This window comes from Pinus tabuliformis, chromosome 7 (assembly GCF_031772625.1).
Source record: "Pinus tabuliformis cultivar Carrire ecotype Pingquan chromosome 7, CPIR1, whole genome shotgun sequence".
Lineage (NCBI taxonomy): Eukaryota > Viridiplantae > Streptophyta > Pinopsida > Pinales > Pinaceae > Pinus > Pinus tabuliformis.
Window position 1 is genome coordinate 28,353,083 of NC_142293.1, and position 13,325 is coordinate 28,366,407.

Here is a 13,325-nt window from a genome sequence, read left to right on the forward strand (position 1 = left end):
TCGAATTCTCAAGCTATCACCATGAATATTATTTGCAAGAACTTCTAATCAAATCAATAAACTCACAGGCAAGAAAATAACATTAAACGCTATTCACACTATTCAGATTCGAAAACGTTATGGAAATGAAAATAAAAGTATACCAATTTCCACGTAGGGCCTGTCCACGCTTCAATGGAACACTTAAGAAACTTCAAGCGATGAGAATGTTAACGCATAAGCACTGTAAGGGTAAAAAGATGACTCTAATTAAGTTCTGGAAGTCGAAATCACATGCAAGAGCAATGCTCTGGAAACAATACACAAGAATAATAATCGTTCTAGACAATACAATACGCAGTCTTTTATCTGCTTGTCTCCTATCCTATGTTCACTAACTTTCCCTCTAAATCGAATGTACATACATTATGCAGATGTTTTTGCTTTTACAAAAGGGTGATTTTTGTCTTTTCTAATCTTAACTGATTTCCAAAGCAAAACGAAATCAGTTTGGGAAACTCTGGCTTTTTGTTGCCTTTGTGACCAAAAGGGTTGGGTTTGACCAGCATTGACCATGTATCCAGGAGCCTTAGATTCGCTGTTGAATAGATCTTTCACCATGTATGTACATTCCAAATCACGTTCCTATCCTTTGTTTTGATTTTCCTGCCATGCCACGTGTCACATCATAAACCATTTACAGGAAGTCATGACATCCTGTAATTTTTGTTGAAAATTCCTAATTTTTAACATAAAAATTCACAAATTAAATTTAATGTAAATTAACAACTATAATGCTTTGATTAATCAATTTCAATGGACTATGAGGGGTTTATGGGAGAAAAAGATAGACAAATGATGGATTTCTAGAAGAAAAGGATGGCAATGAAATGGTACCAACATCTCCCCCAAGCTCAATGATTTAGCATGTCCTCATGCTAATCCTGATGTGCTCCCTTTATACTATGTTCCTGCCTGTGCCTCTGCTGCTTGTAACAATGCATCTATATTCTTCTGAGCTTGGGAATTCTTCTGAACGTGGAGCTCATGTTTTAAATTCTTGTATTTCTCTTTGAGAGCTTTCTTTTGAGTATACCATTTGGTTGCCCACTTGCAAATGTCAGTTTGTTCAGCCTTGAGTTCTTTGATTTGCTCCTTCAGCTTCTCATTTTTCTGCTAAGTCTCCTTGCTCTGAGCTCTCAACATTTCATTCTCCTTCTTGATGACCTTCTCTAGCATGTTGGCCTCCATCAATTCTTCTTTTAACTTTTCAATTTGTTTTTCTAACCTCCTTTGTTTCTTGTTTGCAGGTGCTGGCTCTTTCCCTTGTCCATTGTTACTCTCGACTTCCATTTCAGCTTCCTGTCCTGGCTGTGAATGAGCACTGCTCTCAATGTCCATTGGTGCATGTGCATTTGACTCTGGTTGATCTTCTTGTGTTTGGGTCTTTTGTCTTCTCCTTGATCTTCTTGTATATGTAGTGAGAATTTTGTCTTGCTCAATTTTTTGGGCAGCTTCTTGCCTCATATTTCTTGTCCTTACACTACTGTTGTGTGGAGGAACATTGCTTGACTTGCGCACAGGGATTTCCTCATCAATATCAAGCATATACTCAGTGAGTTCTTGCTGTTGTTCCTGTTCATCTTCTTTAATTTGGTTGGCAATTAAGAATTCCTCCCATGTTTTTCCCCTCCTCTGCACTTCAGATTCAATTAGAATTTTAATCAACCCAAAATGACATAAACTCTTATCTTCATTACCCTTTCGTTTCTGAATGGTGTTTTCCATTTTAGTCAAACTCTGTAAGAGGAAGTAAGGTAAACTGATGGTGCATTGCCCTTTTAAGTGCAACAGGAGTTTAATGTGATATAGATAGACTATGCTATAACGACCTTCACACGTAATAAATTTTTGAATAATGTACACCATCTCATCCCATGGGTGCATCAGCCAGCTTCTAGGGACACCCTTTTTCCAGTTGGCAGAGGAAACCCTTGACCTAGACATGAATTGAGTCCATGATTTTTCCTTAAATTGTTTTGTTTTGAAATATTTTTCTTCTTCTGGACTGATTCCCAAGGTTTGTGCTATGGTATCCTCTGAAATCCTAAAAGAGAAGTTGCCTATCAATGCTTTCTCTCCATTAAATGTAAATGCAAACTGCTTGGTTACTTCTTCATTGTTCCCATTAAACTTCTCTAGGAAGGATAACCATTGTTTTTCCCTTAAAATTGTAATACAGACATCATGACATTGGGAACTATCAAATGTCGTAGGCTCTTCTCTATTGGTAATTTTGACAAAGAAACTCCTGTTCTAACCCTTTTTGTTTATGCTTAATAATTCAACAAGGGTCTCTTGATTTGTTACCTCTGTTTTGCGCTCCACTCAACCGACCTGGTAGCGCCCTCTGTTCTCAGGATCTCCTTCTTCGATGACTTGGGTAGCGACCGGATTAATTTCCTCGAATTATGGCGGAGGTAGAAACTCGTGGTGAGCCCAATTACTATGCTCTCCCTTTGTAGCACCTGTTGTTCTCGGCCTTCTTTGAAATCACAGAGTTTGAATTACTAGTATGGTAACGCCCTTTTTACAAACTGAGAATGAAATGAAACTTAACAACCGACCTTACCCAATTTAATATAATGATAATGCAGAGCGCATTCATATCACAAAGACAGAGGAGTTGTACTAGTTTGCATAGGTACAATCATGAGAACGCCGTAGACATATAAGGAGTGCTGGAGTGATGATAACGGATAGTTGTTGCATGAGTCGACTTGGGTCAAACGATCATTTTATAACTTGGCCAATGTATGAAATCGTTTAACACTTGGCTCTCCAATGATTCACCACTTGTCCATTACTTGTTGGTACTTGGCCGATTAAGAAGATGATGGATCGATGATAAGGTTTGATAGGTGGTGTAGGAGAAGATTTAAAAAATCGTAGGAGGAATATGGCGATAGGCTAGAGTGTGTTGGGAAATGATAGTAGTTAGGAATGTTACAAGGGTGATGGTTATAGGGATGTTTTTGAAATTGATCATAAGCAATCATAATCATCATATTTAACACTAAAATAATTCAAGAATTTTAAATGTTAAAAATAAAAATTACAACAATACATTATACTTTGTTGGTTGACCAAGAGTTGAGTTGGCATGCATAGGTAGGACTGATCTTTATTACAGGTAGGACTAATCTTTACTACAGGTAGGACTGATCTTCACTGTCCATAACAGGTCCCTTCTGAGATAAAATTGGATATAACAGGTCCCTCTAAGATCTGAAGAATGTTGTGTGTGCAGTTTCTTTGAAATCTGAAGAACTATGTGTTTGCAGCTTCCTTGATCTTTGGTGTTCATGTAGCCTTGATGATAAGAAACCTTTGAAACTTTGTTGAAACTTTGTTGAAGTAGGAAACTCTATTGAAACTTTGTTGAAGTAGCCTGATGTAGCAATCTTTAACAGGTCCCTTTAATGTTTTTTAAACAGGTACCTCTAATATTAGTGCTGGTAACATAGTCTTCTGAATAGGTCCCACTGCATATTGCTTGAACAGGTCCCTCTGATTAGAACAAAGACAAAAACAACTTCTTTATTGAAATACTGAAGTGCTGAAACAAACTCTTTGAAAATTTACAATGAGGAGATGAGATAAGGAAAACAAAAATTCTGATACTTCTCCCACACTAAAGCTTTGACTTGTCCTCAAGTCATTATTGAAGCGATGAACCAAACAGTAAACAAATAGAACAAGGAATTCTTACCAGCCAAAGAATTGGTTTTCAAGTAAGAATTCTGGGTTAGAGTGTGCCAGAGTCTGGTTTTCACATCTAAACCATTATTAAATTTTTGTTTTTATTTTTACTTTTTTTATATATTTTTTTTTATATTTTTTATTTTTATTTTTTTAAATTGAAATGAAATGAACTAAGGTAGAGATATCACAGCTGAATTCTGCAATATCTCAACCTCCTTTTGCTGAGATATAGTTTGAAGAAAATCCTCCTTGCTGATGGGCTTATGGTAAAGTTCCAACCGATGGCCATTGACAAGAAAGGGGTGGCCTTCTCCATCAATGGTAATAAGCTTGACTGATCCATTTTCATAAACTTGAACTATTTCATATGGGCCCATACAATGTGAGGTAAATTTGGCTTTATGATCTCTGAATTTAGAGTCAAAGAGTAAAGCCCAGTCTCCTTCTTTGAACTATTTCTTCTTGATGTGTGCATCATGCCACTGCTTCTTTTGTTTCTGCATTAGGAGTGTTGTCTCCTCTGCTTGCTGCCTCATTTCATCTAGCTGGTTCAATTGCTGAATCCTCTCTTGTTGGGCTTCATTGAGATCAATTCCTAAATCTGCAGCCATCTTATAAGTGTGTATTTGAAATTCAATAGGAAGCATTACCTCTTTGCCATACACCAACTGATATGGTGTAAATCCTGTAGTGTTCTTCCACTTGATTCTATAAGCCCAGAGTGCATCTTTGAGCTTTTCTTCCCAATTCTTTCTGTTCATTGCTACGGTCTTAGTGATAATTCCTTCCAATGTTTTATTTGTGGATTCCACCTGGCCATTGGCCTGTGGATGGTAAGGTGTACTTTTTTTGTGCTTGATTTGATATTTTTCTGTGATGTCTTTAACTAGCTTTGAAGTAAACTGAGTACCTTGATCTGTCACTATCTCCCTTGGTACTCCATACCTTACAAAAATTTCTTCAAAGAGGAAGTTTACCACTGTTTGTTCAGTTGCTCGGATTAGTGCTTTGGCTTCAGCCCATTTTGTTACGTAATCAATACATACTAGGATGTACTTTTTACCTTTGGAAGTTGGATTGATGGGTCCTATGAAATCGAGAGCCCATTTTTCAAATGGCTCTAAGTGTACTTGAGGCTGAAGTGGCATTTCATCTATAGCTGTTGGCCTACCCATTCTTTGACAGCTATCACAACTCTTCACATACTTCTTGGAATCCTTAAAAATAGATGGCCAGTAGTATCCAAGACTAAGAATCTTGAATGTTGTTCTTTTAGCTGCAAAATGCCCACCACACGGTTCATCATGGCAAGATTTTAAAATATCAATTATTTCATCATTTCTTACACATCGTCTAATAATCATATCATAACCAGTGTAAAATAAATCTCCATTAACCCATGAGTATCGAGCACTTCATTTGATTAGCCTCTTCTTTTCCTTTGGAGTAAAATATGGAGGTGTTCTTCCTGTGGACAAATAGTTGGCCAAGTCAGCATACCAAGGATTCACTATTGAAATTGCAAATAAATTTTCATTTGGAAAAGAATCTTCAACCGGAACAACCTCACCTGGATTTTGCAGTCGAGAAAGAAAATCTTCCACCTGATTCTCCTTAACTGGTCTATCTAACACTGTGATATTAAATTCCTGTAATAATAACAGCCATATGGTAACTCTGCCATTAGTTACTGGTTTATTCATTAAATACTTAATGGCAGAATGGTCAGTATGTACAAAAACCTCATAACCAGTTATATAATGTCGGAATTTATTCACAGCATGTATGATTGCAAGCATTTCTTTTTTCAGTGATTGTGTAGTTTAATTCTGCAGGTGTTAGATTTTTACTAATGAAATAGATGGCGTAATGAAAAGACTCCTCTTTTTGGCCTAATGAGGCACCTACTGCAGTATCAGATGCATCTGTAAAGATGTGAAATGGTAAGTTCCAATTAGGTCCTTTTAGGACTGGTGTGGTTGATAACTTTTCTTTGAGTGTTTCAAATGCTTGCTAACAATTCTCATTCCAGTTGAAAGGTGTATCTTTTACTAGAAGTTTAAACAGAGGTGAAGCTATTTTACTAAAATGTTCAATAAACCTTTTGTAATAGCTTGCATACCCAAGGAAACTTCTTACCTATTTTTGAGTCTTCGGAATTGGCAAATTGACAATGATCTGGATTTTTGATGGATCAACTTTAATGCCTTGAAAAGAAATATAGTGGCCTAATACTATCCCTTCATTTAACATCATAAAACACTTTTCATTGCTCAGGGACAGATTAGCTTCAATACATCTCTTCAAAACTTTTTCAAGATTCTCTAATGCATGCTCAAATGAATTACCATACACTTAAGAATCATCCATGTAAACTTCAACACAATCATGAACTAAATCAGCAAAAATAGCTAATACAGCTCTCTGAAATGTAGTTGGAGCATTGCAAAGTCCAAATGGTAAAACATTATAAGCATAAGTGCCCCAAGGACAAGTAAAAGTGGTTTTTTGCTGGTCCTCTAAGGCTATCCTGATCTGGTTGTAGCCACTGAAACCATCAAGAAAAGAGAATGATGATTTCCCAGCTAATGTGTCTAGCACTTGGTCAATAAATGGTAGTGGAAAATAATCTTTGAGGGTTGCTTTGTTCAATTGTCTGCAATCATCACAAATCCTCCACTTACCATTTTTCTTGGGCACTACTACCAATGGGGATACCCACTGACTGTTAGAGATAGGATAAATAAAATTGACTTTCAACAGTTTTTGTAATTCCTCTCTAACAATATCCTGAAGCATGGGATTCATTCGTCTCTACGGTTGCCTCACTGGTTTGATATTACTATCCGTATAAATATGGTGAGTGCATGTTTCAGGGTGAATTCTGTGCATATCGGTGTAGTCCCAAGCAAATGCTTTTTGGTATTTTCTCAATAATTGAATCAATTTTTCCTCCTGAGATGAGTCTAGGTGAGTGCCAATATTCAAAGTTTTTCTTGGACTAATCTCTATGGTCTTGCTTTGTGTGTTGGTGATAGATTGGATAGGAAAAATGTTCTGAAATGTTGTTTGCAAGGAATGAATGGTGCATGTTTCCTGAAAATTTTGTGCCAAAAGTTCATCTGCTGCATGGTATTGGTCATTTCTCAATTCTTCGGAAACATCAGGTTGAGAAAGGAACAATTCTACCAGATCATCATTATTATGTTCTTGAAAATCATAGATTTGGTTGATGTTGAAAATAGATTGAACTTCTTCCTTGTCATTGTATTTATCGTCAAGCCATTGTGTGCTACTGCTGGTGATTGTGCTGATGGGTAAAGAGTGAGTTGTTTTCTTTCAGTTCGTCGTGAAATGATCATATTACTCAATCGACATCCTATGAATGCATCAGCAGTTGCTAACCATGGTCTACCAAGGATGATAGGGTGTCCTCCTAAATTGGATTTTGGCTGAAGAACTAAAAAGTCCACTGGATACTCCCAAGAGTCCATTGAAACAATTATGTCCTCCAAAATCCCTTCAGGAATCACTTTAGACCTATCAGCGAGTTCTAGAACAATTGTTGTGTGCTGCAAGTTTGTGAGCTGGAGTGTTTTCATTGTTTCAAGAGTCATCACATTTATTGTGGCCCCAAGATCAATTAAGGTGTTTGGAATATGTATGTTGTTAATGATTATAGTGACTCTGGGAATACCAGGACCAACATACTTTTCCATTGAAATGTTGTTTGTCATAAGACCAGTTAAATGTCCAATAACATGAATAGTTTGTGGATCAACTCTTTTCCTAGTAGGTTTCTTGAGGCACAGTTCTTTGATTGCTTTAGTATATATGGGAATGTCTTTTATGGCTTGCAATAGTGGAATTTTTATATAGACATTCTTTAGCTCATCTAAAACATCAAACTGTGGTATAGACATGGGAAGTTTTGTTTGGACCAATCTGTCTGGAAAAGGTGGTGGATGCAACAGTTGCATTTGTTTATTTTTGATGTCATCATTTTGTTTCCTTTGAATTGGAGTTTCATTTTCATTTTCTTCGTTTTCTTCTTGTTTATCAGCTGTTGGAGATTCTTTGTGAAGTATCTTACCAGACCTCAAATTGATATTTTGCAAGGGTAATGTGGGATATGATGGTCCCTCATCTACATTATAAGCTGGTCTCTCTGCTCTGTTATTTGGATTTGGTACAGGTTGAGCAGGGATTTGAGTAGGTCTAGGAGGTTGTTGGTTAGATGGAAGTTGTAATTGTGGTGGATTTATTGGTGGAGGAGCAGGTAATGCTTGTTGAGTGGGTTGGGGTTGATGTGGGTAAACAACTTGCTGCTGAGGATATTGCTGATATGGTTGAGGATATGGCGAATATGGCTGATGATATTGTTGATATGGCTGCGAATATGGTTGGTATGGTTGAGGATATGGTTGATATTGTTGAGAGTATTGGTGAGATGGTCTCCATTGTTGTTTTGGGTAATTTTGGTGCTACCATGGCATGGGTACATTCCACGAATTCTGAGCATACATCTGATCATGTGCAGGAAATTGCAAATTCTGGTTTGGGAACATACCTTGAGGTGGAGGTTTTGGCTGCCATGGTCTCTTTGCGCCCATGAAATACACATTTTCCATATCTGTGTTAGCTGCCACATTACAATTATGCAAAATCTTGACTTTAGAGCAATGAAATATATCATGATTTTCAGTACAAAAGGCACAAACTTGAATGTTTTCTAATGGGCAGTCTTTTAAGGCATGTTTCTTCCGGCATTTTGGACAAAAGATAGCCATCATTTGATCTTCCTCTTCTTGTATTTTCTTAGCTTTGAGAGTGTCAATTTGAGTTCCTAAGGTACTCAATAGATCTGTTTTGAATTCCTCTAACAAATTTCCTATTTCAGCTCTTGTGACACTTGCTGAAGCAGATTTTGTGGCTTTGGATGATATGGTTCTTTTTCCAATTTTGGCTTTGCTCCTAGAATACTTTTCACATAACTCAGCAATTTCTTCAAAAGGTAAAGTGGAAATATCACCTTTGCCCATCAAATTAAGATCATCTAAGTATTCCTCTCGAATGCCCTTCAAAAATATTGTTCGAATCAAATCAAGAGGCATGGTTCTGTGTTTTGATTTTTGTAAATTGTAAACAAACCGCTCTAAGTACTCCTCTAAATTTTCATCCTCTTGTTGATTCATCCTAAAGATATCATCTTTGGAATCTTTCGATCTACAATAAGGTTGGTATTTCTTTAGGAATATTCTTCTCATGCCATCCCAATCAATTATTGCATGTTCACCAAGCCCCATGAACCATCTTAATGTTGATGCTTTTAATGTTGCTGGGAAGAGTCTAAGCCTATGGGCATCATCTGTGTAACCATATGTTCGACATACTATGTCAAACTCAAACAAGAATGAATCTGGGTCTTCTGAAGCCATGCCATAAAAGTTTGGTAGCACAGATGGAGGTATGTTTTTCATTTTTATTTCGTCATCCTCTTCTGGTTCTTGAATAGGAAATTTAAAGGTTGACTCTTCCTCCTCTCTTCGACCTTGATTTGGTGGTCCTCTTGCTGATCCATCTCCTTCCTCAGCCATTTTGATAGGTTCCTCTGTTGATTTAATTTCTTGTTCAGTGTCACTTGTTTCAAAGAGAAGTTCAAGGAAAGATTGTTGAGTTACTGTGCTACTTTCTCTTTTTATAGAGGATTCAGGGAAATGTTTCTTCTGTGATTCGTGTGCTAATAGAATTTGCCTCTCGATGAGTGTGAGTCTTTGCCCTGATTTCTGTTTATCCTCTAATTTTTGTATGGTGACTTCCTCAGCTGGTGTTGTGTGTTCAACTTTTCCTAAAGGGTCTGCTCCTGATGGTAGGTTAGTTTTTGGATGGGGGTTTTTATGAATCTACCTTTATTATCTCTAGATCTAGGCATAAGTAAACATGACTTCTAAAATGATGAATTAAAATTAAATCTATGTTTTTTCTTGTTTTTGTTTATTTTATTTTATTTTATTTTGTTTTTTAGAAATCCTCTAGCTGCGCCTCCCCGGCAACGGCGCCAAAATGTAGTGGCCAATCTAGGGTGCTAGATTAGACTAGATTTAATATCAACCAAGGTAGGTAAACTTAGAGGCACGTGTCTAAAGTCTATAGACCTACAAAGATCTCATCTACCTAACTAAGTGTTTACTGTGACAGGCTACAGCACTCCTTTACAGGAGGTTGAAATATGTTTCCTCTCACACCTTAACACTCAGATCATCTAATTTATCTAACTGTTCTAAAGAAACAGCGTGTTGCTAGACTGAGTTTTCAACCCTCTTACAAGGATATTATCCACAAAAGCTCTTTCCAGCTAACACACTAAGCATTCATGAAAATCAAAAGCTCTTTTAAGCACACTGAAATTTTAAATGCATGAAAACAGAGTCCACAGAGATACTTCGAAATCTAATGATCGATCAAATCTTTTACAAGATATTGTTCAATGATCTAGCAATCGAATTCTCAAGCTATCACCATGAATATTATTTGCAAGAACTTCTAATCAAATCAATAAACTCACAGGCAAGAAAATAAAATTAGACACTATTCACACTATTCAGATTCGAAAATGCTATGGAAATGAAAATAAAAGTATACCAATTTCCACGTAGGGCCCGTCCACGCTTCAATGGCACACTTAAGAAACTTCAAGCGATGAGAATGTTAACGCATAAGCACTGTAAGGGTAAAACGATGACTATAATTAAGTTCTGGAAGTCGAAATCACATGCAAGGGCAATGCTCTGGAAACAATACACAGGAATAATAATCGTTCTAGACAATACAATACGCAGTCTTTTATTTGCTTGTCTCCTATCCTATGTTCACTAACTTTCCCTCTAAATCGAATGTACATACATTATGCAGATGTTTCTGCTTTTACAAAAGGGTGATTTTTGTCTTTTCTAATCTTAACTGATTTCCAAAGCAAAACGAAATCAGTTTGGGAAACTCTGTCTTTTTGCTGCCTTTGTGACCAAAAGGGCTGGGTTTTACCAGCATTGACCATGTATCCAGGAGCCTTAGATTCGTTGTTGAATAGAATTTTCACCATGTATGTACATTCCAGATCATGTTCCTATCCTTTGTTTTGATTTTCCTACAATGCCACGTGTCACATAATAAACCATTTACAGGAAGTCATGACATCCTGTAATTTTTGTTGAAAATTCCTAATTTTTAACATAAAAATTCACAAATTAAATTTAATGTAAATTAACAACTATAATGCTTTGATTAATCAATTTCAATGGACTATGAGGGGTTTATGGGAGAAAAAGATAGACAAATGATGGATTTCTAGAAGAAAAGGATGGCAATGAAATGGTACCAATAGGGTCCTCCCCCCGAAGATCCATTTCAATCTTTTAGATATTGAGGGCCTCCTCCCAAGATTCAAATCAATGGTATTAGAGCAGGTTACAATTCCATGGGAATGAGGATTTCATGCATGTTTCACATTCAAATTTTTGCAGAAATATTCAACAAACTTCAGACGCGCTCTGCGACCTCCACAGAGCACTTTCTTGGACCAAGCATGAAGAGTTTTTCTTTTTTCATTTTTTTGCAGGATTTTTTTTTTGTTGGACGACGATTTTGCAGATCAGATCTGAAATTTTTGGTGCAAAATTTATAAAAAAAAATAATATATCTAGATTTTTTGCATAAAAATACGAAAATTAAAAAAAAAAAATCGACCGAATCGGAGTCTGGATGAGGGAGATATCGTTGATTTAAAATCAGCTATGTTGTAGCTTTTTTTTTCTGACAACAACTGGTGGGCGGCGACTCTCCTATCATTTTTTGAAGTTTTTGTGCAAAATTTCAGAAATTGAATTGTAGATCTAAGCTCCTCTTGAAAAATCTCCCAATTTCAAAAAAAAAATGAGTCGAATTGGAATTTGCATGTGGGAGATATCGTTGATTTAAAATTAACTATTTTTTCAGAACTTTTGTGATAGCGGAAAAATTGCAGAGCGAATCTGAGATTCTAGAGTGTCCAGATAAGGATTTCCAACACATGAGAAGATGAAAAATGGTCCTTCTGCTTCCAAAAATAGGATATAATACATATTCTAAGTTATATTGACCAAGTTGTGTCCATTTTAATTATGGAGCAGCATTCGGAACGAGTTCCCATTGGAGATGTGCCCTCCCAACCCACTTTAGTAGGCACATGCTTCACATTCATTAGTTTCAGCATAGTAGCATTTGGCTTGGGTTATTTGGAGACATGCCCTCCCACCCCAAGCTATGCAAGCACCTGCTACTTCATCAACAACCAATATCACAATTATGGGTCAACCGCACAAAATCCTTGCCATCGAAGTCCATTTGCTAAGTCGCACACTGTTAGTATCATAGTTGGTCACAAGCATTATCAGGTATATCTATCCTCGGATCTTCGTTTGTCATGGTTATGGGTCATCCTCAAAACCACACTTCATCGAAGTCCATTTGCTAGGTTGCACACTGTGAGTATCATAGTTGGTCACAAGCATTACAGGGTATCTCTATCCTCGGATCTTCGTTCGTCATGGTTATGGGTCATCTACAAACCCACACTTCATCGAAGTCCATTTGCTATGCCGCACACTGTCAATATCATAGTTGGTCACAAGCATTACAAGGTATCTCTATCCTCGAATCTTCGTTCATCATGGTTATGGGTTAACCACATAAAACCCTTCTCTTCAGTGGCTCTTCATATTCAACAAAGGTTTCACAGGAGGGAACTTCATGCAATGGGGACCATTGCTTCTTAAGGAGGGAGGAATGATCCGAATGGAAAATGGCATCAACCCATGGTATTCATCCACCAATGTTATTCATCCATCCATGGAATTTACCCATGGTATTGTAAGTGGCATCCACCCATGGTATTGTAAGTGACATCCACCCATGGTATTTGCCCATGGTATTGTGACATCCATGGTATTCATTCACTCATGGAATTGACTTGTGGTATTGTGACATCCACCCATGGTATTCATTCACCCATGGAATTGACCTATGGTATTTGTTGTGACCACCAACAACCCCCCTCCTCCTTTAGTATTAGCAATAACGCTAAAGAAGTGGGGACCCTTAGTAATAAAAAATCCAAAAAGATTTTATAAAAAAATTTTGTATTATACTCCTCAAAGATACATCGCACGGAGAAGAGTCAAGCATTCCTTTATGAGCACATTAAAACAAATGCGAAGAAGCGGCGCGAAATTCATCACATCGCATACATTGAGAAGCGCCCATAAATGACTAAACTCAAGAAAATATCCGATGGCCGATATGCGATATCGCATATCGCGACGTCGCATAAGCAGCACACGAACATATCGCAACGTCGCATAAGCAGCGCACGACTAACTTGACAAATTGCAGCGATCTGCGATGCCGCGATACTGCGATAACTGCAATCTGCGATCAATGCGATCTACGATCAATGCGATTTGCGATCTGCGAGTCGCAGAAATCACCCATCGCAAATTTCCTCGGCTCAGCACCCAAGAAAATTTGTCCCTAAACCAAAAATTGAG